The sequence below is a fragment of the Vulpes vulpes genome, chromosome 9, assembly GCF_048418805.1.
Source record: "Vulpes vulpes isolate BD-2025 chromosome 9, VulVul3, whole genome shotgun sequence".
NCBI classification, from domain to species: domain Eukaryota; kingdom Metazoa; phylum Chordata; class Mammalia; order Carnivora; family Canidae; genus Vulpes; species Vulpes vulpes.
The window spans coordinates 50,018,031-50,044,792 of NC_132788.1; the positions used below are offsets into that span (position 1 = coordinate 50,018,031).

A 26,762-nucleotide genomic window follows, 5' to 3' on the forward strand; every position below is an offset into this window, starting at 1 on the left:
GTATAATCATGAATTAATACCTCTGTAAGACACTATGTCCCCATTAAGATGAATACATGAGTGTAAGAACCAAGGATGGATGTAATAGTGGCTGTTCTTACCATTTCTCCCCATGACCTAACTGAATGACTTTGAGTATTCTATTTTCCAACACTGGATTTTGCAGGGTTAGAGGCCATGCTCCCCAAAAGTGGCATCAAGTGTTGTGCTGAACTATCATGTATGGCTGCTCCCAGGTCATTTTAATCTTCTTGGGCCTGGGAACCAACAGGAAAGAAAAGGAGTCACTGTCTGGTAGAGATATCCCCATCATCCCCAATCATCTCCCAAATTGATGCTGATCAGCAAGACTACTGTTAGAAAACAGAAGGGAGGAATATGTGGAGAGCTTCAGTGGTTCTTTGGTAATCCCTTGCCTCTATGTGACTTTCAATCAACAAATCCAAAAACATTGGCTTGAGAATGGTGCAGTCACCAGTATATCAGCCTCTTGAGAATGAGAGATTGGGTCATACCACTGCATAGGATGACAAAACTTATAAAAGATGTAGTTTTAGATAAGGATCGAGGAGGAGGGAGATATTGAGTCCATTTATGGCCCTCAGACTAACTAAAGCAGCAGGGACTATTGCTAATCTCACAGACTTCTCTTTTTCAAGTATTTCTTCAGGAAGGGAAGCTGAGAAAAACCACAGACAAGCTGTTTCCTTATATAGAGTAGATCTGCCCGGTGCAAGGGATGAACTGTGGCACCCACATAACTGCACAGCTCAGATCTTTATTCAAAAGGGGACCTACCAGAAGGAGTGGAGTTAACTAACCATCTTCAGCTGCAGTACCTTTGAGATCCATCTCAGCATCTGAGCGGAGGCTATGATCTTCCTGGGAAGCTCTCACACAACAACGGAGCAGAGAGGAGGTTCTAGAGTTTAGCTTTTCTGCCTCAGGCAGAAAGAAAGTCTTTTTATCTGGGTTCCCACTAGATTAGTTGAGACTATCTCAGAGAAGCACTGAAGTGTAACTTTCTATCTTATCTTTCTCGCTTCCTTCTTTTCACAGGTGTTCAACTTGCATCGCCACCTCCTGTTTCCACTTCCCATTGTCTGACACAGTCATTAACCCTAATAAATTTCTTCAACTTGCAACTCTCTCCTGGTATCTGATGACTGGAATACCTGAATCGACATAGATTTGTTTCTCTCTTAGAAAGAGACTTGTTGAACAGTGCTAGCTAATTGAAGTATAATGGACACCATGATGTTTATTAGGGGATGGGCACATAATCATCCTTCTGATTTCAGATCCAAGAAAAATATTCACATAAAAATCAGATAAACACCTACGCCAATCTAATCAAAGATGATGGAAAAATTGTACAAACTTCCCATTAATGATGAGAAGAATTATTAGAAACAGAAATGAAGAAGGCCTTTCTCTTCTCTTCCATAAATAGGATAATATATAGTTTTGTTTATTTTTTAGGGGAAGATACACTGACCTAAGCAACAGGAAAAAATATATAAAAACTAAGACTATAAAAAGAAGCCACGGTGCCTTTCGAGGTTCAAGAGATGAGGAAATATATTCTACTGCTTGACAGAAGTAGTAAATACTTTGGGGTCATTTTTTTTTTTTTAATCTAACACTGAAGTTAAAAGTCTACTCATTTGCTTAAAAGACTGGCAATCATTACCATATTTTAGTTTGTCTCCTGGGAGCCAGAAGGTATGAAAGTTGACAGAATGAACCTCCAGTATGATTTTTTTTTTCTCTCAAAATGGTCTCAAAGATTGTGTTTTAAGTTTAGAGAGAAAGTAGTCTTGTCGCAGTCATTTATTTGTCCTGGTAACTGCTAAAACTATCATACTGAAATTTTTCCTGATAGTCATTGTCTTAAAAGGCCCATATGTTGGTAGTGGGTGATTTTTCAGAATGGCATTATATTAGACCACAGTTTTGGAGTCTGGGAAGTTGAAGATCAAGGCACTGGCAGATCCAGTGTCTATTGAAAGCCTGCTTCCTGGACCAGAGATGGTCAACTTCTCACTGTGTCCTCACATTGCAGGAGGGACTAGAGAACTCTCTGAGCTCTTTTATAAGGACACTAATCCCATTCATGAGGGCTCTACTCATGACCTAATCATCTCCCAAAGCTGCACCTTCAAATCTCATCACACTGAGCATTAGGTTTTAACACATGAATTGGGAAGACAACACAGACATTCAGTCTGTAGCAGCCCTACTCCACATTTGGCATCCTGAAAAATGATTCATAAAAAAAAAATACAGCTATTCAGCCACTTCACTGGAAATTGGAATCTGAACCCATCAGGCAGCAAAACTTGTGAACTGTTATAATGAAATGTTCTACTTACGATGAAAGTATACAACTCCATAGGGTTGTTCAATCAAAAGTTCATTGCATGGATGACAAGCCTCTTCATAAAGGCCATATATTATGTCAATATTATTTATAAAGGCCATTATATAATAATATTATTATTTCTTGGGACTGGTGCTACTTTTTTATGACTCGCCAGCTGCTTAGGTATAAATTTCCCACAAATCACTGTTTTGGCTATCAGTATCCTCTGCTGCAACATTAAAACAGAAGGCTTCTAATGTGTTAATAGGGCCATAAGTAAAGAGGCAGGATGTAGTCTCTGGGGAATAAGCAGAGTACCAAAAAAAAAAAAAAAACCCCTCAAAAATATTGACACATTTTCCCATAATGCAAGCTACAACCTGAATAGGGTAGCCACTGTCCATTGTGACAGTGATATATTTACCTGTAGCACATTTAGACTTGGATCTTTGATTTTGGTGTAACTATCCAAACAGTAGCTTCTTGAATCTTCCCAGGTGTATTTGTTTGTGTTTTTGAGACAACAATGAAGCCAAGAGATAAGCTCTCTCATTATTATTGGTAGAAACCATGGTGACTGGTCTTCTGAAGCAGTAGGACTAGTCAGAGACTTTTCTTCCTGCACCTTTAACATATTATGCAATGAATATGGGAAGAGTGACAGCTTGGTAGGACTCGTTAGCTTGTTTTGGATAAATATAGACCTTTCTCAAATTGCTTGTAAGGAGTTCTCGTGTCCAGCCCAAAATCATATGCTAAAGAAAGAGAAAATGGTGCTTAGAAGGAGAAATAGTGACAAAATAAGACTGAGTAAGCATGAAGGAAAGGACAAGAGAAATATTCTATGTAGAGAATGAATACCTACTCTGTTCTATGCATAGCCCAGGTATTCTTCCTACATTATGATTAATCTTCCCAAAAATAATCTTGCAAATTAGGTATTATTGTATTCATTTTACAGATGAGTAAGCTAAATTGTTAGAGCTGACACCAAAATCTGAGCTATTTCTACTACAACTTGCCACCTTCCTAATTAAAATGATTGCATTCTTCCTAGCTTGTCCAATAGCTTCCTTATTCATTTACATTTATCCAGAATTTCCTTTCTCCACTTAATTGTTTATGTCATGATGAGATTTATTTTACTAAAATCCTGCTTTCATCATGTCTGGTGAAGGGGTTCAAAACAAATCTCCCATAAATATGCCATTTTGGCACAAAGATTATTTTAAGCTAATAGTAATCAAAAGCCAGCATGTTCAGAAAAATCTCTTTAACTCCCCCTCAACTGCCTAAATTTACTTCGGAAAGGGGGCCTGTACCAGGAAGACAATTATTACCAGAGATTCCTTTTTACCTAGGAACATATCTACATAACAAGGCAAACTTCTGTTTTCCAAATATCTCCTCTTACCTTCCTACAAATAGCCCTTTGCATCCCCTGATCCCTAGCTCCCTAACCCTTCCCTTAGCTCAGAAGGTTATATAAGCTTCAGTTACCTGGCTGCTCTTTGCACCTTTTCTTTTATGGGGCCACCTGTACATATGTACTTAAATTTGTTTTTCTCCTGTTAATCTCTCTTAGGTCAATTTAATTATTAGACAAAGAATCTAAAAGGGAAGAAGGGAAAGTTTTCCTGCCTCTACACTGGATTGAAACACTAAAATGGTTCTCCAAATCCTAAAAGATAAAATAAAAACTCCCACATGCTGACTTTCTACAGTCTGAACTCAAGTACTATGCTAATCTTTTACTACTTTCTGGAAATGAAAATCATTCCCTCTCTGCCCCCATAATTCATTTCTTTAAGAACTATAGGGGAGCAGAATTTGCCACCCCAAAATATATCTCTCTGGTACATTTTAGACTATTTTTAATTAACTGCAAACACAAGAGAAGCTCTGAAAACCAAGAGAAAGTTCCTTTTTGAAAGAGACACTTACATGTATAAGGAAAATCTCCATTTGTAAAGGTGTCTCCCTAGCTGTGTACCAGAAAGTGGCAGAGGAGTATAAATTCCTATAAACTCTTATCAATGGGGAAGACTACATCAATCTGCAGAACAACCTTACCCTTGTTTACTGTGTTTTATTAACTTCCCATAACTGACTCCGCATCCCCAACATCTTAATTTGTCTTTAACTGTGGATAGTAATTAAGGCGATAGCTTCAGGCATTGGGAAGATACTCAGTTTCCTAGGTCTCTTCCATGTGTACAGTGTAGAGGCTGCTTTTAGGCAGCCAACTTGAGCAATGGACACCTGAGTAAAGCAGGAGGGCCCTGCAGTGACCCGCTGGATAAATACAAGCAGGCCTATGAGGAGACTTACCTCAAAATATCCATAAGCCCTAGCTGACCCAGGCACAGGTACCAAAAAAGGAAAATTCAGCAAGTTGCCCCAGCCTCTCACCCACCCCCCCATTAGCTACAGCAACCCCCGACCCCAATCCCACCCTCCCATTCCCCACCTCCTACCCCCTTCTCCTCCTCACAGTCTCTCCTCTGCTGTCCTGCCTACTGCTCCCTTACATTGTAGTCAATAAATTTCTCTCTCCTTTGTTCTGCCTTGAGAAAATTTCACTGCCCTTATTGTGGGTCCCCATCTGATTGGGTCACCCCACACAACAGGAGGCTTACTTGTTATTAAAATTTTGCTTATTTTTCTCCAGTTAATCTCTTCTATCAAATTAATTATTAAACAAGCCAAATAACCTAGAAGAAAAGAAGAGAAAACTTTTTTGCCCCTACAAAACCTACTTATCCCTCCTTTTGAGGGCTTTCACTCCCCTAACCACTCCTGTTTGGGCTGTGAAAAACATGAACACATCCTCATTTGTGTCCACAATTGGAATCAGAGAAAAGCACTGGACAAATCTTGGGCCTCTGACATTTTATTTCTAAGATATTTGGAACTGGACCTGAGAGACTCTAATTTGTCTCTTACAATTTGGACTATGAAGTGATGGATATCTGAGATTGGGGCCAACCAATGAGTATAAAAGAGAAGATTCACGTTCAGAGACAGGAAGAGAAATCATTGTTCTGAGAAAAGTAGGAATGAAAGGCCATAGAGAGAAGAAGAGATGCCTTTATTATGCTCCTTAGTGTTTTAAATGTCTTCCTCTAGTCTCTCCAAGGCATGCATTCTCAGGGGGCCATATCACTTCCATGGGGGATAACTGGTTACTGGGGCAGGGGGAGGATGGCCAAAAAAAAAAAAAAAAAAACAAAACACCCAAAAACAAACAAAAAAAAAAACTTAAGATTTTTGCAATTTGGAATTTCTCTTCTGAAAAGAAAACCAACATTCTAACCGCAGTTGTTGACCCTTGAACAACATGGGTCTGAGCTGCGTGGGTCCACCTAAACACATTTTTTTGGGGGGGTAAATATAGTACAATACTGTAAATGTATTTCTCTTCCTTATGATTGCCTTCATAACCTTTTTCCCTAGCTTACTTTATTCTAAGAATTAGTATATAATGCATATAACATACAAAATACGTGTTGTTAATCTTAAAAATAAAACTACCAGTTATGTTACAGCAAAAAAAAAAAAAAGGATTTATTTGAGAATAGCAGAGAATTACAATCTGGGACAAACAAACTATGGCAAAACTTTAGTCAGGGCTGCAGAATAAAGGAGAGGAACACTCTTACAAAGAGGAAAGGAGTAATTTGGGAAGGCTGCTATAAAAAAAATTCACTGGAGTAAAGTAGGAGGTTGAAGTACAGTGAATTATCACTGGTTGAGTTGTGACTGTCTCTCATTGGTGGGGCTATTGCTGGAGGAGGAGGAGAGCCTTTCTTCCTCCTGCTGGAATCCACAAAGTAGTAGCTGCGTTCAAGGTCTATCTCTATGTTGGGTGTGCAATTAATGAGTGATAGGGTATGAGAGCATCCCCAGCCAAACTTCCTCATTCCATTTTAGTGAGGTTTCCCATCATTAATTCTCCCAGTGCCATTCAACTGTTTATGTTACTGGTAGGGCTATTAGTAGTTAAGATTTTGAGGAGGCAAAAGTCATATATGCATTTTCACCTGCACCAGGGTCAGTCATCCTACTCTTGTGCTGTTCAAGGGTTGATGGTACATTTTATCTACTGTTCAATGAATAAAAATAGGACCCAGTTCCTGTATGGTATTGAGAATTGTTTCATAAATCTTGCAGAGTTATGCATTTTTCCACGAGATACTACTATGCCTCATATGCTTTTGGACAGTCCTTAAATTTTTTAACAATTACACTTTCCTTTAAATAAGGAACAGAAAAGATTAGCATACTAAAGAAGCAGAGAAATTGGTGATAAAGAAGACAATAAATCCCTTCCTTTCCCTTTCTCTTTTCTTTCTTCTTTGTTAACAAAAATACTAATCCTCAGTGACCCTGCTGGGTATATTATTATTATTATCTCTCTATTTAACAATGAAAAAAATGAAATACGAAGATATTAAGACACCAGGAGGTAAGCAGCTAATGTCCTAATTATTAGAGCCAAGAGTTAAATGTGTGACCAAGTGGTTCTAAACCCCATGTTCCTTTCCTACCAAAACACACTGGCTCCCAGAAATCTATTCCCTTATAACAGATTTTCCTCATTCCACTCAAGCTTTATAACATTAATTCTCCATGAGACTTGAATTTATGAAAATGAATTCCCTCATATGCCTACATTTTCATTCCTTTTTATTTCATTCAGCCCACAGCAAAGCAATTTATGGTAAAGGCAAGAGTAACATTTACCCTTATGTTTACTCTTACCCTTATGTTACCTTTATATTTCTCTCAGGAAATATATAATATAGTACAGATATTGAATACGCTGAATGGATTCTTGTGTTTAAGTACAAATGTAAGGGAAATTTTATTTTATTTTAAGATTTTATTTATTTATTCATGAGAGACACATACACACAGAGAAAGAGGCAGAGACACAGGCAGAGGATGAAGCAGGTTCCCTGCTAGGAGCCCAATGCAGGACTTGATCCTGGATCCCGGGATCCTGCCCAGAGCCGAAGGCAGCTGCTCAAACTTTGAGCCACCCAGGTGTCCCTGTAACAGAAACTTTAAAGGGAAAACAGTGTTTTGACTATGTTAAGCCCCTTTATGGCCCACCTCCCTCCAGAAGGGGAAAGGTATTCCAATTCCACACACAGGAAAGTTCTTCTGTGTTCATCACACGATGATTACTTTCCTCATCTTGCATGCATCTTGTCTCAGAATCATATGATAAAATAGCCAACAGCATAAAATACTGAAAATTCAGACTACTTTCACAAATTTGATTATTAATTCACTCTCTTTAAAAAAATCACATGAGGTTATACATAGGAATACAGACAATCAAAAAAAAAAAAAAAAGGAATACAGACAATCCCTTTCTCTAGAGCACCGTTTTAAAAGAGTAGGTGACCCATGTCACATATCCTTATGGAGTGCTTCTTAAATTAAAAAGGCAGATTCTCTAGTTCTAATTTCATTGAATCCTAGTCTGAAAGATGGGCTTGAGAATTTCTTCCGGAACAAGCTAACCAGGTAATGCTGATACATGTTTTCCGACTTGAGGATCTTCAGTACTTCCTTTTTATACATGTTAGTATTTGCAGAAAGCAATACATAGAGATTACATCAATTGTATAGAAATGGTATCAACTGAATGAAAACTTATTAGATTTATTTTGCAAGCTCTATAGATTTAAGAATTGTCTTCTAAATGTGTATTTCAAAAATATGTACAAAGTGGTCAGTTTGCCATCCATTATGTTACTCATTTCTCTTTTTATGAACTACCTTATAAATTCTCCCCTAGTTTCATTTCTAGGAAAGCAGTTTGTTTCTCTCAAAAAAAAGAAAATTCTTAGTGCGAGGGGTCAACAGGAACTAGTTAACTCATTATATAAATTATATAGGCAACTCTAATATATGAATCTTCAAAATTTGGGCCAGCTATTGAAGATATAAACAATATAAGTACGGAGAGGCCTCCATTAATGGCATGTCACAAGAATATACAAACTGCAAAGGAATTAGAAAGTCTTTTTCTTGCCTTGATTCTCAAAAAAGGTCAAAACTAACTTGCAGCATTCTAGTTTCTGCTCCGACATGTGAAGAGGTTGAAACACTTCACTCCCACCTTTGCAACAAGAAAAAGCTAGATTAACTGGAAGTCACCTATTTTGGGGGGGATCCATCTGAGAACTCAGGTTGCAAGACAAATTGCACCTCCCTCCTAAAAAAAAAAAAAAAAAAAAAAAAGACACACACATCCCAAGAGTCATATATGAGACCTGCTGAATCAGAAGCTGCTGCCAGCACAATCTGATGGAAACACTTAGCTGGTAATTTTAATGACTTGCTGGAAACTACCTGTAGTTTAGCTTGAGAGTAAGAGACTTGTGGAAGACGTAGTCCTAGGGATCCCCTATAATTTTATGGGGTTTATGTCTAGAAATCCAGGTCTTCATGGTAAATAATTGCTGGAGGTCTCTGCCTATCTCGCAGAGGGAGAAGGGAATCATTGTGATATATACTCCTAGAGATTTCTTCATAACAAACATCTACTCCTTAGGGGAAAACACTTTGCCAAAGCCTTCTTGCTGAGGGAAGGGAAATTTTTTTAACTTTTTATTTTTATTTTTTTTATTTTTAGAGAGAGAGCAGGCAGTGTGGGGAGGAGCAAGGCAGAGCAAGAGGGAGAGAGAACCCAAGCAGACTGCACTGAACTCAGAGCCCAAGATGGGGCTGGATCCCACAACCCCAAGATCACGAACTGAGCCAAAACCAAGAGTTGGAAACTCAACTGACTGAGTGACCCAGGTATCCCAGGGAAGGAATTCTTCACACTCCAACTGCCTCTAGCCTTTCTTCAAGTGAATGAGAGTGATGATAAAGTCAACAAAATTCAGGCTTCAAGCAAATAGATTAGGGTCATTAGAGCCAGGGAAGAAAGTAGGGACCCTGAGACAGAAGGCCCACAAAAGACTTTACTTCCCTTTGAGAATTTTTCCTTTGCGTTGACAGCTTAGCTACTTTCCTGGAGCAGGAGGCCTAGCTTTTGGACTATCTCAGCTTTTGACATACCTTCCTCAGTAAGCTTAGTCATGTCTAGCTTTCGAGTTAGAGTGAGAAATAGGTGACTCTTCTTTTCACGTGAACACTTAGAGGACACTATAGGGTTATTCACTGGCCTAATCTCAATATCGTCATGTCTCAGGGAATAGAGAGGCATGAGGAGAGGAAAAGAAATGAGGGAATGACTAGTTGGTGGAGCAGTCAAATCACATTAGATTTATAGATTGAATTCACTGTCTTACATGAGCATGGTTTGAGGCATCCCAAAACAAATATAATGGTAACTTCCAAGATCAACGGTCACAGATCACCTTTAAAAATATAATAATCAAAAAGTTTGAGATATTGTGAATATTACCAAAATGTGACACAGAAACAAGAAGTGAACAATGGGTAATGGGAAAATAGTGTTAATAGATTTGCTTGACACAAGGTTGCTCCAAACCTTCAATTTGTAAAACACACACCTGAGCTGAACAACGGGATTCCTCCTCAGACTCTTACAGTAGCTGTCAGGAATGAGACAGCTTCATTCTCTGGGATTTAAAAGTCATAAAGGCATTGTAGATCGCAGTATGTCAGGGGTTATCTTACCACAGCATGAATATTTCCTGTGAGGGGCCACATTTTAACCCTGATGGACCCTTTATCATGGCAGAATTTTTTTAAAAGGTGCATATAGCTTCTGTCACTTGTAACTGTAGTGAATATAGTTTCTAGGGTGAATAGAATTTCTGTCCTGTGTAACTGAAAAAACTCAGATAGATCATTTGACTTTGCTGTACTTCAGGAGAAGAGTTTCAACAAAAAAGCTAGAATAAAATTCATATATTTGTTAAATAATGAGTAAGAGTAGAGGGAGTGAAAGCACTTACTATATGGCACTCCTTGAAGACTTTGGATATTAAGTGTGAGAAAAGAAGAAAAGCAAGCAAAAAGCAGCTCTGGGAAATTTTGATTTACTTATTTATTTAAAACAATTTTTTTTTAAAGATTTTATTTATTTATCCATGAGAGACAGAGAGAGAGGCAGAGACAGAGGCAAAGGGAGAAGCAGGCTCCCGTGGGGAGCCGGATGTGGGTCTGGATCGCAGGACCCCGGGATCACACCCTGAGCCAAAGGCAGATGCTCAACCACTGAGCCACCCAGGTATCCTTATTTAAAAAAAATTTTTTTAGATTTTATTTATTTGTGTGTGTGTGTGTGTGTGTGTGTGTGTGAGAGAGAGAGAGAGAGAGAGAGAGAGAGAGAGAGAGAGCCAGGATGGGGGGAGAAAGGAGAGAGGGAGAAAGCAGACTCCCTGCCGAGTAGGGAGCCCCATGCGGGAACTCAATCCCAGGACCCTGAGATTATGAACTGAACTGAAGGCAGATGCTTAACCAACTGAGCCACCCAGGGGCCCTCTGGGAATTTTTTAAAAACAATTTTCCTTTCTGAAGAAAAAGAAATTTGAAGAACAAAAGCACTCAGAGAACATTTATAGGCTGGGAACAGGGACTGGAAAAAAATGCGATTGAGGGTGTATACCAAAAAAAAGCAAGATGGGGGCGCCTGGATGGCTGAATGGGTTAAATCTCCAATTCTTGATTTTGGCTCAGGTCACCATCACAGGGTAGTGAAACCGAGCCCTGTGTTGGGCTTGCTGAGTGTGGAGCCTGCCCAAGATCCTCTCTTTCTCTCTGCCCCTCCTACCCCTCCCTAAAAAGGACGGGCAGGGAATCTAGCACTTACATTTGTATTGTCTTGAAATGCTTTTTTTGGCAGCAGAGACTTCTGATAGAACATACTAGAACACTTTTTGGAGTGACAATCATCTTTCTCAATCTGATTGATGGAAACAGTATCACAGGTAAGTGTGAACAGAGGAGAAAGAGGCAAGTGAAGAAGAAGGGAAAGATGAGAGAGATACTTGGTAATGTCAAACTAGGATAACTAGTCCCTCGCTTAAAAAACGGTGTTTATATTTTGAATCTCTAACTAGTAGTAATTTTTAAAACCAGGAATGCTATCTAATAGTTAATGGTTTTCATTACAAAACAATGCTACAAACAGGTGTTTAATGTATAATTTTCATATGATTTTTTAAAGTCTGAATTCTTGGGGATCTGAAAGACTGGAACTGTATTCTTAGTATATATACTCTGCCAAATACAATTATATTAAAAATTGAATAGTTAATAGAATTTGTATATTTGGTGTAATGATGAAAAGATCAAAGCTTCTGAACATAAGCTTCTCTATCAAAATTTTTTGCTCTCTCTACCCTTATTTTTTATAAAACTTTCATTAACTCTTATTCTGAACGTACAGGAAGCCAGGTAGTGAGTTTGCTCAAGTGCTTTTTTTGACAAGAACCTAAAATAAAGAGAGTCCTGCTTGTGTTTGTGTACAGGGAAGGTGGGGGTGGGTGTTTTAATAATACCAGCACAGAGACTGAACACAGCAGGTATTCAAATAGTGCCTATTGTATGAGTGAAAGAATAAAGTGAGAGTATGAGAGATTAAGTTATGCAATCACCTCCCTCATTCCCTTTTTCCTGTTTTCTGAAAATTTTAACTTTTGTTGTTTTGTCTAAACCAGTACGGCTTATTCAGAGTGTATTAATGCAAAACTAGTCCTTTTCCATCAAGTAATACAGAATCTCACTAAGTTAATTGCCTCCACTTAAAAATTCAAACTGGGAGGGGCCGCGAAGGGCACGCAGGTGCACTAATGGGCAGCACAGCTCACCTCCCTCCAAAAATAAAGAAATAAATATAAACAAACAAATAAATAAATAAAAATTCAAATTGGCTTGCTACTGTAATGTCTACATTTATACTATGTGTGCACATATATATGTACAGACATATATATATGTATTTATATATACATATATATATATATTTGTATTTCTTTTATCTGCCATATCCATCCTTTATTGCCAACATCCTGAGTTTATTTCCAGGTTCCCAAACTTCCATTTTGAATGGGAGAAGGTCTAAATATATATTTACTATGTAACTATATGAAATAGAGTACTTAAAATGCTAGCTCCCAACCCACTTGGACAGGGCAGGTGCTAGAATGGAATGCTCACTGGGTTCCATGGTAGCAGCATCCCTGAATCTGCTCTGTCATAAATCCTCTCACTGACTAATTTCCTATCAATCTAGTATTTTTTCTTTTCTGAAAACCTAGAGATTAAGGTTTAGATAAAGTGCAAAGGCATGTTTTTAGATTTTTAAGTCATATTTCAGACAAATTTCAAATATATTTTTATTCTTATAAACACATAATTTCCTAACTGTAAAAAAACAAAAAAAAGGCTTGTTTACTCTGGACTACAGAAAGAGGTATTTGGGTTCTATTGAACAAATAAAGAAGAATTTATTTAACATATCTTTGAAAATTGGGATCTTCATCACATGTAATCTAAACAGTAAAGCAAAATGAATTGAATGTCCAATTCATGTGGCTTTGTCAAAACTTCCTCAATGTTTAAGGTGCATATTAACTTCTTATTTTATGGGTTCAAGAACAACCCCAATAACAAAACTTCGCAAGAACTTTATAAGAAAAGAAATACCTATCCAATTTATTTTATAAACAGGGACCTCAAATATCCTTCCTTCACTCAATGTTAGCAAATTGAATTGAGCAAAGTATAAAACCTCATAACCAAATAGAGGTTTTCTTAGGAAATTAAAGACTGATTCAACACTAGAAAATTAGCATAATTCACCACCTTAATAACATAAAAGAGAAAACTCATATGATTGTCTCAATTGAGGCAGAAAAGACAACACCCACTCAGGGAAAAAAAATCTTTAACTAAGAATAGAAAAAACTTAATCTATTTGTAAATGTGAAGAGAAGGGAATGTTCTCAATCTGATGAAGTGTATTTGCAAAATATTTGTAGCTAATATCAATATCAATGGTGAAATAGAGAATGTTTTTACCCTAAGACTTGGAACAAGGTGAGGATGTTCAGCATCAGCACTTTTTATTTACCATGTTATGGAAGGCCCTAGCAAGTACAATTTAAAAAAAAAAAAAAAAAGGAAAGAATGAAAGAAAAAGAGGAATAAAAATCATAAAGGAAGAAGTAAAGCTATACGTATTTATAAAGAACATGGTTCTTTCTATAAAAATCACAAGAAATATACAAAAATAAATCCTTCAAGATCTAATAAGTAACTTTAGCTAAGGCACAGTATATGGAATCATCCAAAGAACAAATGGATATTTATTTGCTGGCAATAAAAACTGGAAATTAAATTTAAATAATAAAACATAAAATAAAATAAAAGCAAAATAAGAATAAATGTAAAAAAAAGAAAGATCTCTATACTAAAAACTTTAAATATTTTTGAGAGAAATTTAAAAATACCTAAATAAGTGGAGAAAATATACTATGTTCATGGACTGAAAGACTCAATATTAATAAGGTGCCAATCCTCCTCACATTCCTGTTAAGGTTATACAGCCCCAATTAAAATCCCAGGGAGATATTTGTTGAAATTTCCAAGCTAATGTAAAAATTTACATTGATATCCACAACATTTAAAATAGCCAACACAATTTTGAAAAATAAAAGAAAACTGAAGTACTTAGACCATCTGATTTGGAGAGTACTCTAAAGCCACAGTATATATAGGCAATCTGGTGCTGACAAAAAGATAGACACAAAGCATAGAAGCACAAGACAGAGTCCATAAGTAGACCTGTGCATATATAGTCAGTTGGTCTTCAACAAATGTCACTAAGGTAATACAATAGGCAGAGGGTGGTTGTTTTTTCACCTTCATTTGTTTTGCTTTCAGCAAGTGGTGCTAAAACAATCTGACACCTCTATGAAAAAAGCATTAGCCTCGACTTTAGCCTTAAAACACCCACAAAAATTGCTTTGAGACTGATAATGAGCTTAAATATAAAGGATAAAGATATCAGGTTTCTAGGAGGAAATACAAGAGAATATTTTCATGACTTTGAATTAGGCAAAGATTTCTTATACCAGCTAAAAACCCACTAGTCATAAGAAAAAAAATTGGACTGTAATAATCCAATAAGGAAACAGACAGAAGATTTGAACATCCATTTCACTAAAGTGGATATGTAATTGGACAATAAGCACATGAAAAAAAATGTTCAATATCACAAGACATGCTAGAAATGTAAATTAAAACCACCACGAGTGACCACCATACAACCACCAGGATGGCTAATTTTTTTTTAAATGATAATGGCAAATATTCACAAGGGGAAGAAATAATTGGTAGTTCATATATTACTGATATGATTGTAAAATGGTAATACCACTTTGGAAATCTCTTAAGCAGTTCTTTTAAAGTTTAATGTATACCTACCCAGCAACTCTGCCACTAGAAATTTATTCAGGATCTATAAAATATATGTGACCAAAGTGGTTCTTACAAAAATGTTCATTGAAGCCTTATTTGTAATAGTCAAAAAACTGGAAGCAGCCCAATTGTTCATGATTAAAAAAATAATTATATAAATCATGTATATCTAAACAATGGAATACTATTTATCATTATACCAATCACATGAATTAATTATTAGACTGAACAAAAGAAGCTAGACACCAAAGATAATATACCATATAATTCCAATTATATGAATTTCAATAGCAAAGACTAAGCTATAGTGACAGAAATCACATTGATGGTTTTCTCTGGGTGAGATGAATAGACTAGAAAAGAACACAAAAGAAGTTTCTGGAATGATGGAGATATCCTATATCTTCATGAGTTGCTGGTTTCACAAATGTAAATATTTTTCAAAATATGAGGCACCTAGGTGTCTCAGTAGGTTAGGTATCTGCCTTCAGCTCAGGTCATGATGCTGGGGACCTGGGATCCGGCTTCCTGCTCAGTGGGGAGCATGCTTCTCCCTCTCCTGCTCTGCCTGCTTGTGCTCTCTCTCTCTCTTTGTCAAATAAATAATAAACTCTTTTTTAAAAACCTAATTGAATTGTGTACTTTAAATATATGCATTTTATATGCAGATTGCTCATCAATAAATTAAATTAAATTAACGTTATCATGCATATGTTTAAGTGTATTGCGTTGTTACATAATGTGCTGAGAAAGCAGATGTAATATAATGGAATATATTTCAAAAAATACTTTGATATCTTTGTTTCTTTATAGTTGATTCCTTTTATAATCCCACATATTTTATTTTACATGTTTAAGAACATTACTCAGGTAGGTTTCATGTGAGTGCTAGTGTGTTTGGAAAAACTGTGCTAGAGATGGAATTTTACAACTAGTTGTCTAGCTCCAGAATCTGTTGTCCTAGTCACTATAGTGGGGGAAAGAAATTTATAAACTGTATATTCTCTAATTTAATCACAGAACCGATAGGCCACAATTCTCCATTTTCTAAGAAGTATTTAAAAAATGTTTTTAGAAAATAATCACTAGCCATTATGTGTTGTTAGCAGTTAAGAAAAAGGTTAGTGAATAATTACGTTAGCATACACTTAAATCTATTCATATTTTGTATTTTGTCTTCCATGATGACTTCCTGTTAGTTATAGAATAACCAACTCTGTTTACTTTCTTTTCTTATGTTTGTTTGTTTACTTTCTTCTTTAATATGAATTTATCAGAAATACCTTGATTAAATTGCCAAAAGAGAGAGATGACAAATCATGGGAGCCATCTAAGAAACTTAGTTTTATAATTTCTTATAGTGTCTTAAAGAACAAAATAAGAAATGAGACCTACATTGATGATATCATTTACAATATGAGAGAAGGTAATCATGTACATGCTTTATGAACTTTTTATATTTCACTATTTCTAACAGTTTGCTATAATTTAGACATTAACAACTTACATATCAGGTGCCTAAAAACAATCTCTTTAGTGAAAACATCTTAATAAGTGTCAAATTATCACATTGTTATCACTTTGCCCTGGATAAAAGGAATTCACACAGAAAGGGAAGCTGGTCAATCAAAATGCTGAAGAAAGGTGTACTGAAGTTGACTCTTAGAGAAACTTTACTTCACAGATGATGATCAGCTACCAAAGTTATTTCTTTCATTTTTTAATTAAAGCTAAAACTGAGACTGGCAGAATTATTTTTTAATTTTCTCTTAACAAAGTAATGTGTGTCTATATATATTATAAATCTAAAAACATATATATTTCAAGTCCATATGTCGATGTCTCCTCACCATGAAAACCAAAGTATTTCCTGTAACATAGTTTGTAATGAAAATTCCAAGAACTGCTACTTGAAACTTGTCGCTAAAAATATCTGTTGTAGGAAATCATATTTGTCAGAATGTTTGTTGCAGAAAATTGTAGTTTGTTCACTCAAAGTTAAATAGCATGTTTTTCATAGAGGTTGATTTTATCCCTAAACCTTATAATAAGTAACTCATTATGGTCTTGGTCTAAGTAGCCCAACCATGAATAAAAACATGGTAGATTTTTTTAAAATTAAGAATATAGTTAAAAGCATACTCACTGGTAAAATTTACATGTGAAAAAAAGACTGAAAATCATTTTAAAAACTCATTTTACCCACAACAATGATGTCCTGTGACTTTATAATGGCCTAAAGAGGTTACTGTAAGGAGTGTGATATGAATGTGATTGTGACATTTCTTCAATGTTTAACTACCAGTATCTAGTTAATAGCAGGCAAATAGCAAGGAATGAAAAAAATATTTAAAAGGTAAATATCACACTTCTTAATAACACCTTGTTAAAAAGCTGTGAACAAATTGTGAATTGTAGTCTTACTCCTCTGAAAATTGTGAATCATTTTAAAACTCTAAAATGGAGAGAAAGTCAAAATTTTGAGAAAAGAAAATGTGGAATTGCAATGACATCCATATTGAATTTTTTCAGGGCAGATAAACTATTAAGAAATTAAATTTTATGATATGTAGGAAAAATGTAAACTAACAAAAGCAAACAAGAAAGTGTTAGAAGCCAAAGTAACTAATATCTTTGTAGCCAGAGAATTTCAGTAATTTTGGCTCGTGTTCCTAATCTCAGACTGCTAGACCACACTTCCATAGCTCCTAGAATATAAAACCAATTAAGATTCATTCTGCGTCATTTATATTCAGTCTAAACTATACTATTTAGCCAAATGTTTAAATCTGTTTACTTCGCTACAAAAAAAAATTCCTTCGAAAAAATCTTTGAATCTATCACCCATTAGCTGCCAAGCAGCTGGTCAAGAAATGCTCAACAGTCCAAAAAAAATTCAATTTTAGAAGCTATTCTAAGTCAAGAGCCTTGCCTTGGGAATTCAACATATCTGGAAAGTATCCCAACAATGGAACAGAAGAACTATTTCTTTTTTCTCCTGCTTAGCCACAGGCAAAATCTAAAATTATAAAAATGATCATCACCCAATCCCAACATTATGATGTTGGAAACCACAATAAAACAAAACAACAACTGCATTCCTTCCAAATTTTCAGATTCCTTATTCTCTAACATTTGTATACATTCCTCCCAATAAAATTTTAAGCAATGTTCATGAGCCAAATGCATTATATTGGGGCTATATTGTCCTTTACATGAAGAAATATATACTCTCGTCAGCTGGTTGCTGTACTGTAATCTCAAATTTTCCCATTTTACTGTCAGTGGAGCATTTTCTTAATCTTCATCGTTATTGATGTGTTTAGAACATTCACACCCAATGGTTGGTCTTCAATCCACCAACTTATTATTTGTTTTTCATTCATCCCATCTGTTATTTGTTTTTTTCCCTCTTTTCCTGCCTCCTTTAGGACTGATTGATTTTTTATGATTACGTTTAATCTCTACTATTGGTTCATAGCTGTTAATTCTTTATTTTTTGTTTTAGTGGCTTCTGTAGAGTTTGCAACATGCACCTTTTATATATCACAGTCTCCTTTCAAGTAATAATGTACCATCCTCTTATATTGAAGGAGCCTATTTCCACTCTCTATCTATTGCTCCTGGTCCTAACAATGTCACACGCTTTGTTTCTGCACAAGCTGTAAACACCACAACAAATTTGTATTGTTTTACCTTTGAACAATTAGCTTTTAAAGAATATCTCAAAATTAGACAAATTATCATACGTTTATCCAACTAGCCACCATTTCTGGCAATTTTCATTCCTTTGTGTACTAAACTTCATTCTGGTATCTGGTATTACTTTACTCCTGCCATTAGAATGTTCTCTAGTATGTCTTGTAATGCAGGCTGGTGGCCTTGAAATCTCCCAGATTTTGTTTATCTGCAAAAACTTCTCATTTCACCTTTTTGAAAGAATTTTATGAGTACGGTATTCTGATAGGGTTTTTGCTTCCAGTACATTAAAGATGCCACCCTATTATGTTCTAATTTGCAAACACTGTGATGAAAAGTGGTCTGGTTTTCATATCCTTGTTCCCATGTATATAATGTGCCATTTCTCCCCCGACTGCTTTTAAGATTTTTTTCCTTATTTTGGTTTTCAGAGACTTGATTTTACTGTACTTTTTGTGCGTTTCTTTCTTTGTTTCTTCTACTTGGGTTTGTTGAATTTTTTGCATTTCTGGACTGAAGATTTTCATTAAATTTAGAAATTTTTAGTCATTACTTCTTCAAATACATTTTTGTACCCATCACCTTCTGGATATCACCCTCTTTCTTATATTTTCTCTCAGGTCATTGATGTTTTATTCATTTTTTTGTGCTTTCTTTTGGATAGCTCCTGTTGCTAAATTTTCTGCAGTGTCAATCAGTTAACCACAACTACAGTAAGATTTTTACTTTAGATATTGTCATTTTCAGCCACATGCTTTACCTGGAGATAAATAGATGATAGATTGATAGATAGATACATAGATACATAGATATATAGATTAGACAGACAGGTATTCCATTTCTCTTGTCACATTCATGGTTTCCTTTATCTTCTTGAATCTATGGAAAAAAATTTTAACAGGTATTTAACATCATGATCTGCCAATTCCATTATCTCTGCCAATTTGGTCTGTTTTTATTGACTGATTTTTAATTTTTTTTTTTTTTTTTCCTGCTTCTGGAATGCTTGTTAGTTTTTTATTAGATGCTGAATCTTCTGGGTGCTAGATTTTGCTATACTCTTTAAATAGTGCTGGACGATGTTATGGCATATGAGTAAATTACTTGGAATCAATTCAGTCCTTTTGAGGTTTGCTTTTAAGGCTTGTTGATATGGGCAAAGGATATCATTTAATCTAAAGTTAATTCAGAATACTACTAAGGCATAATCCTTTGGAAGATTCTACATGATGGCCTGTGCATTAGACTCTTTTCACTTGATGGGTGGGAACACAAATTATTTTCAGCTCTTTCTGAGCACTGGCACTCATTAGGCCTATGGCTTTTCAATCCATGTACTCTCACTGCTTCTGCGTTTAGCACTGAGGAATCTCCTGTCAAGCCTGCGCAGATGAGAACTCACTGCAAAACTCTCTACAGGTCTTAGGGATTTTGACTCCTTGAATTCTGATCTCTGTCCCCTAAGCTCCACTAGGATCTGCATGAGTCCTTCTCCCTGTATTGTGTTCTAGAAGCAGCAAGCAGGACAATCACAGAACTAATCCTATTTCTCTTCTTCTTGTTATTCCTGCTTTCCAATATCTGAAAATCATTGCTTCATATATTTTATTTAGTTTTCTAGTTATTTAATACACAGGAATAGATATGGTTCCTATTATTCCATTATGATCAAAAGTAGAAGTACTAGTTTACTAATTATGATTTCAATTCATTTTATTTCTATTTTTCCTGCCCTTTAAATTTTCAGTTTAAAAAAAAAATTTTTTTCAGTTTAATTGGTAAATTTTTATTTTCAGAATTCATCATTTTTCTCTTTTCAAAAATTCCCTTTTTCATAGTGCATAACTCTTTTTTAGCGTTAGAGTGATTTTTTATTGTTGTTGCTTACTCTAACTTTTCAAATTCTTGGGAGGCTTTGGCTTGTTCCTTTTGAATTTCACTCCTGGTAGCCTGTTTCCTAATTTTATAATTTTGTGAGGTCAAGTTTTGTAGCCTCTTTCTTTCTATGAGTACCTCACATGCCATGAATTAAGAAGCATGCATCCAAAGACTCTTGGTTTTTATATCATTCAAGAGTCCAAGTGCCCAGGAGGGACTCCTGCACCATGTGAGTATTATATATGTTTTTATCTAAATTTTATTTCTTCTACCATTGAGGTTGATGCCTCTCTTTTAAATCTTTGTTGTATTAGGATTGTTGTTTAGACTGTTTCCAAGTGCTTTATTTTTTTTATTGCAGACTATCTTCAGTGGACTGCAGATTGGGGTAGAATGTGATAGATGGGTTGACCAGTAACAGGTCTTCAAAACAGGAGGTCTCTCCATTTATTGCTTGGTATTCCCAGTCCCCAAGCTAATACCCCCAGTCTCTCCTTAGAATCTATACTCAATTTTTCATAGGAAGAGGGTAGTGCCCTTACTTGTTACCCCTTGCTTAGTACCTCTATCACTAGCTCTATCATTTACCCCAGAGTTCCATGCTGCTTATGCTTATTGCATGCTCCAGCTTTGGGATACTCCTAAACCTTCTCCTTTAACAACAGCACATTTTGAGCTCTAGATCCTGTCACCCATTTGATCCTTTCTTCCCTCCAGAGATTCCTCATATTTCAATTATACTCTGAGGACAAGACTGCTTGTTTTCCCAGATGGTGTTTGTGTGTGTCTAACCACACGCACCCATAAAAAACATTATATCAAAATATACAAACATTACATAAACACATATGTGTGTATCTATGTAGGTAAGTATAGATATAGACATAGATATAGATATAAATATAGATCATGATCCAAGATCTTGACTCAGTTCAAGAGTAATTTTCTATCAAAGGCCATCTAGGGGTGTCTGGGTGGCACAGTCGGTTAAGCATCTGCCTTCAGCTCAGATCATGGTCTCTGGGTCCTTGGATCAAGCCCCATGTTGAACTTCCTGCTCAGCAAAGAGTCTGCTTCCCTCTCTTTCTGCCCCTCCTCACTACTCATTCTCTCTCTCAAATACATAAAAACTTAAAAAAAAAAAAAAAAGCCATCCAAATTATTTAGGTGAGTTTAGAGCAGCCAGAGTTTGTGGAGTGGAAGGTGTGTCCCAGTATTTGTAAATTTTAATTACATATTTGGAGCAGAATAAATTATTGGTTGTTTTTACATTTATTATTTTGCCCCCTAATTTTCTCTTCTTCCCTAAGAAGTTAACTGGGATCCTGTGCTCTCTTGCCTTTCGGTTCCGTGGTACAAACCGAAAACAAAAGCTTCCTGAAAATGATGCATTTTTCTATCTTTTGTGAAAGTGGACCAGTTGTAGGATTGGGCTAACAATTTTAGAGAGGTAAGAGAAAGAGGCTTATCCCTTTCAAATCAGAGACAAGGGAGATAGGAGAGACTAGTCCTTTCTCTAAGTCTGGGGTTAGGAGAGATAATATGTGGGTTCCTTGCTATCCCAAGGAAAATATCCCTTTGGAAAGCATGGTAACATTGCAGCAGAAGGGACAGATTCCCATACTGATAGTTGGTACAGACATTGAACAACTAAGAGCTCAGGGACCTAGCTAACTTATTAACCAACTAAAGAAAAAATAGGAGGAGGAATAGGCTAAGCCCCCATCCTACTCCTTCTGTTTGTACATTTTGGCTTACATGAGCAGCAGGCACAAACTGTGGGTTGTATTTATCATCGTAACCCTTATTAGCTCTATGATTAAGGCAATGCCTTAAAGAAAAACAGAATGTTTACTGTTGACCAGTGTCCAATGAAATTGCTATGCAGTCATAACTCCTGTTTTGTGTTATGCCTTCATCAGTGTTTTCATAGAAAATTAAAAGTCTGCATTAGAGATTACTAGCGTTACACTTTCTTAACCCTATAATCCATTTTGGAAATTTTACCAGATGATTAGTTATGTTATTCCTTTATTAAAGACAATATAAACAAGCCTATTTAGCAAGCAGTGTTCCCAATATTGTACTCATAGAACTTTTTAGAGGTGACTGAGTAATGACACAGAGAGGCTAATGCCATTGAAAGATTTTTATTACATTTTTCAAGAAGAGAGGATATATCACACTATGCAAGCTCACATGGAATAACACCAGATTTGGGGCGGGAGGCAGAAGCAGGAGAAAGCTTAGGGCAGATAGGGATATCTGCAGGAGAATGCAGGAAGAACAGGGTAAACAAGTTAAGAGTTGGTTAATTTGCATAATCCTGGTGGGCTTTGGGCTATAAAAGTGGTCTCAGGTTTTCTGGAACTTGAGTTCATTTCGGGCAGAACAAATGTTGGCTCGATAAGGAGGTGGTTGGGGCTGTAGGCTCCTTAAGGCTCCTTAAGATTAGCTGGTCTGCAGATGAGAGGTATGCTCCTAGCTGAGCCCTTTGCTATCTGTAAGAACTGGCCATCCCTGAAAGGGATGCCTCTCCATTTCATGCATCAACCATTTCAAGATGTCAAAATATTACAAAATACAGAAAACAAAAAACATAAATAATACAAGTAGATATAGAATGTATAATAGCTCTTAACACATAACATGATGATTGAGAAATATTCTAGGAAGATGGACAATAATAGTAAGCTTATATCATCAAAATTAACATCTAAGTTAATACTCTTTCCTCTGACATTAACCTAGTTTATAAATAAAATGCTCCTTATTATGCTTCCTGTAAGAAATGCTTTAATGTATTGTGAGCAATCTTTGAATTTTATGTTATGATAAGATGTATTGGATACAAATGTCTTTAACTTAACATTCATGCTACATAACAGTCATATTAAAATGACTGTATTCATGAGCCTTGTTTGAAGAGACATAGAAGTAAGCAGGAAAAAAACTATATTATGCAAATATCTATTAAAATAGCATATATTTCTTGTAATAGAAATTTGAAGTTCATATTAACAATGAATCAGAATATAAAAAAAGTGCCAGGATATGGTAAATCTCTTAGGAAGTAATGACTGTTTTTTCCGGTAGGAAAAATAAAACTTTATGAGCAAATTTTATTTAATAATCACAAAATAAGTAGGACATAGGTGGAATATTTCATTCTACTCTAAATGTATAAAATATTCCCAGTAACTGTTTAAGACAGATGAAAAATATTCTTTTTTCTCTGTAATAGTAAGAAATTCTTATCAATTACAAGTTTGTGATCTGTTCATTTATCATTGTAAGTCCATTAAACTACTAAGCAAAACAAGCAAGCCCAAAAAAGACCCCCAAAAAACAAAAAGTAAACAAAAATAACATGCAAAAAAACTCCAAAAAACAATTAAAATTTTGTAGAAGTTATTTTAATACCTCAGAAAGAGAAAAGATAGCTATGAATGAAAAAAAAAACAAAGGAAATATTAAAGGAATTACTATAGATTTGGTATAAAATTAAACCAATGTGATCAGAGGTGCCTAAAGGCACTCAGAATTGCAGGCAATGATAATATTGTCACAGCAGGCAGCCAATCCCCTTTGCAAGATTTCTAAAACTCTTACCTGAAACACTAAAATTCTGTAGCAATGAACAGTTTTAAAATAATCTAGATTAGATCATTCTAATATCTAAAGTAGGGGTTTCAAGTCAAACTTTTAAGATCAATTCCTCTTCATGACATAACTGTTAAGCCATAGGTAAGGCTTTCACATAGTTATTTGGGTCTTTAAGATTTCTTTTTTTTGTCTTTAAGATTTCTGTTTTATACATTGTAACTTCAAAACACATATTAAGTATTCATGTGCTTCTTTTGGCTTAGTGGAATTGCAATTACAAATGCTTTCTCTAGGGCAGCCCTGGTGGCTTAGCAGTTTAGCGTTGCCTTCAGCCTGGGATGTGATCCAGGAGACAGGAGACCTGAGATGGAGTCCCATGTCAGGCTCCCTGCATGGAGCCTACTTCTCCCTCTGCCTGTGTCTCCCTCTCTCTCTGTGTCTCTAATGAATAAATAAATAAAATCTTAAAAAAAAAATGCTTTCTCTATATCATGCCATTTACACCAAGGGTCCAAAGCTCAACTGGCTGCAGGGGACAAACAGAACACATGAAAGCGTAATTAGGATAATAGGAGTTGAACCATTTGTATTTGCACCAAGTAGAACACTTATTAGTTCATTACCCTGCGTTACACACCACCACCTTGAAAGCTACAAAAAAGGTTAATACCAAAGAGCAATCCTTCATCTCTGAGAAGTATACAATCCTAGAAGAATGAATAATGAGATTTCTATTGCAGGGTCTTTGATTCAGATAAACACATCACATAAAGTATGGTGAGGGAACGTATGAGGATATTCAAATACTTTTTTATTTGAATGGCTTCTTTATATCATCATATTGGATAAGAATCTTTAATTAGCCTTTTCTAACCTTGACTTTCTCCAGAAGCACTAAATTAAGTGTAGTCCTGTCCTCTGAACAGATAAGCCTCAAGAACAATGCAAGCATCAAAATGTATAATGTACTGCATTAGAGCATTTATGATTGTAGGTAATAAAATTTAAAAATATTACCAACACTTAGGATGCGCTACCAATCTATAACACATTTAAGCTAATATCAATTCACTAAATAAGTATTGAGTAGTGCTCTATGCCAGATACTATTCTATGTGCTGAAAATAAAAACTGAGTAAGAACTCCTTGAAAAGCTCATCAAATGAATTATCAATGCAATTATTTGCACTTAATACTATAAACATTGTATAGGATTAAATTAGATAAGTTTTGTAAAAAAAAAAAATTAATGATTCTGTTTTTTCACCATTCTCTCACAAACCATGTGCATGACCTTAGGTCTGTACATATCTCTTCTTGTTTATTTTCTCATTTTTAAAAAAGATAATGATATCCACCCTGAATCCTTTCTAGGTTTTATTTTAAACATCAAATAAGGCAGTGAATGTAAAAGCAATTCAAAAAGAACAAAATGCTATGAAAATGTAAGGAGACATTATCATTGACTGTTCCTTGCTTTGGTTCTCACAATTTCCATCTACTTATGTTATCCATTAACATTATTTATACTTATTTTTAATACTTTTAATACTCTTTTAATACTCTTTTGACTTTTATAGTAGAAATAGAAGCAATTTGCCCCCCACCCTTAGAGTAGTACAATATTGTTATCTCTATCTTTACCTTTACCAATGAGTTTTATACTTTCTAATGTTCTTGTGATGATACAATTCTTATATAATTAAGATGTCACACCAGTTTTAATACATTCAAAGTGTCTCAGAGACTAACCTATATAATGACAACTAATAATACTCTAAAATAACTTAAAACAGGGGTCTTATGACAGTGTTAATTCTTAAGGTAAATTACAAAAATTAAACATTGTAATAAAATCAAATGTCATATAATTCCATATGGAAAACTAAAAACAGGAAATATTAGTTAGGAACAAATCTATGGGGTTCTTGGGTGGCTCAAGCAGTTGGGCATCCAACTCTTTTTCTCTGCTCAGATCTTGATCTCAGGGTCATGAGTACAAGCCCTATATTGGGCTCCATACTGGGAATGGAGCCTAATTTAAACAAAAACAAAATCTAGGGCAAGAATTTACAAGATAGAATATTATACAACAGTAAAATAAGACGATAAGAAAAGGCAATTTCATTTTCCCTTTAAGAAATAACTACTAAGTTCAAGGATGCCTGGGTGGCTCAATAGTTGAGTGTCTGCCTGTGGCTCAGGGTATGATCCCGGAGTCCCCCAAGTCCCACATCTGGCTCCCTGCATAAAGCCTGCTTCTTCCTCTGCCTCTCTCTGTGTCTCTCATGAATAAATAAGTAAAAATTTCAAAAAAAAGAAATAACTACTAAGTTCATTCAATTTACAAAAATATTAAATGGAAATTTTCAGTATATACGGAAATAAATTTTTGTCTTCTTAGAGACTAAGCAGTTCGTATTATTATAAGGCACATGCTTCAATTTGAAGTACATTTCTACTGTTTTATTTGTAAACTCCTATCAGTTATCATTTTTTCATTTTATTTTTATGAAAATAATTTATTTTAATTGAAATAAACTGGTTTCTTTTCTAAATAATATATTCATCTATCCATGTTTGTCTCCTATTTTTTATTTTTAAATCACTCTATCATTTTTATTTTCTTATGTCATTGTAATTTTATTTCTAAAATGCCTTTGATCATTATTTGACATTATTAAGAATAGGAGTAAGAATAAGGAAGAGAAACTTTTAAGGACTTGTGTAATTTTATACGAAATTTACTTCTTTTGCAATATTATTTCTGCTACATATAGATTAATTATTAAAT

General features: G+C 35.3%; 1 long non-coding RNA gene across 2 annotated transcripts in view; it reads right to left on the reverse strand.

Annotated features, from left to right (window-relative positions):
- Nucleotides 1–26,762, reverse strand: part of LOC112918695 (uncharacterized) — a 79,275-nt gene that overhangs the window by 46,665 nt on the left and 5,848 nt on the right. Inside the window, exon 2 of one of the 2 annotated variants that reach the window (XR_003234740.2) lies at nt 102–257. The exons of the other annotated variant lie outside the window; for it this stretch is intronic. This is a non-coding gene — a long non-coding RNA (uncharacterized lncRNA). The remainder of the gene's footprint in view (nt 1–101; nt 258–26,762) is intronic. 2 annotated transcript variants of the gene reach the window in all.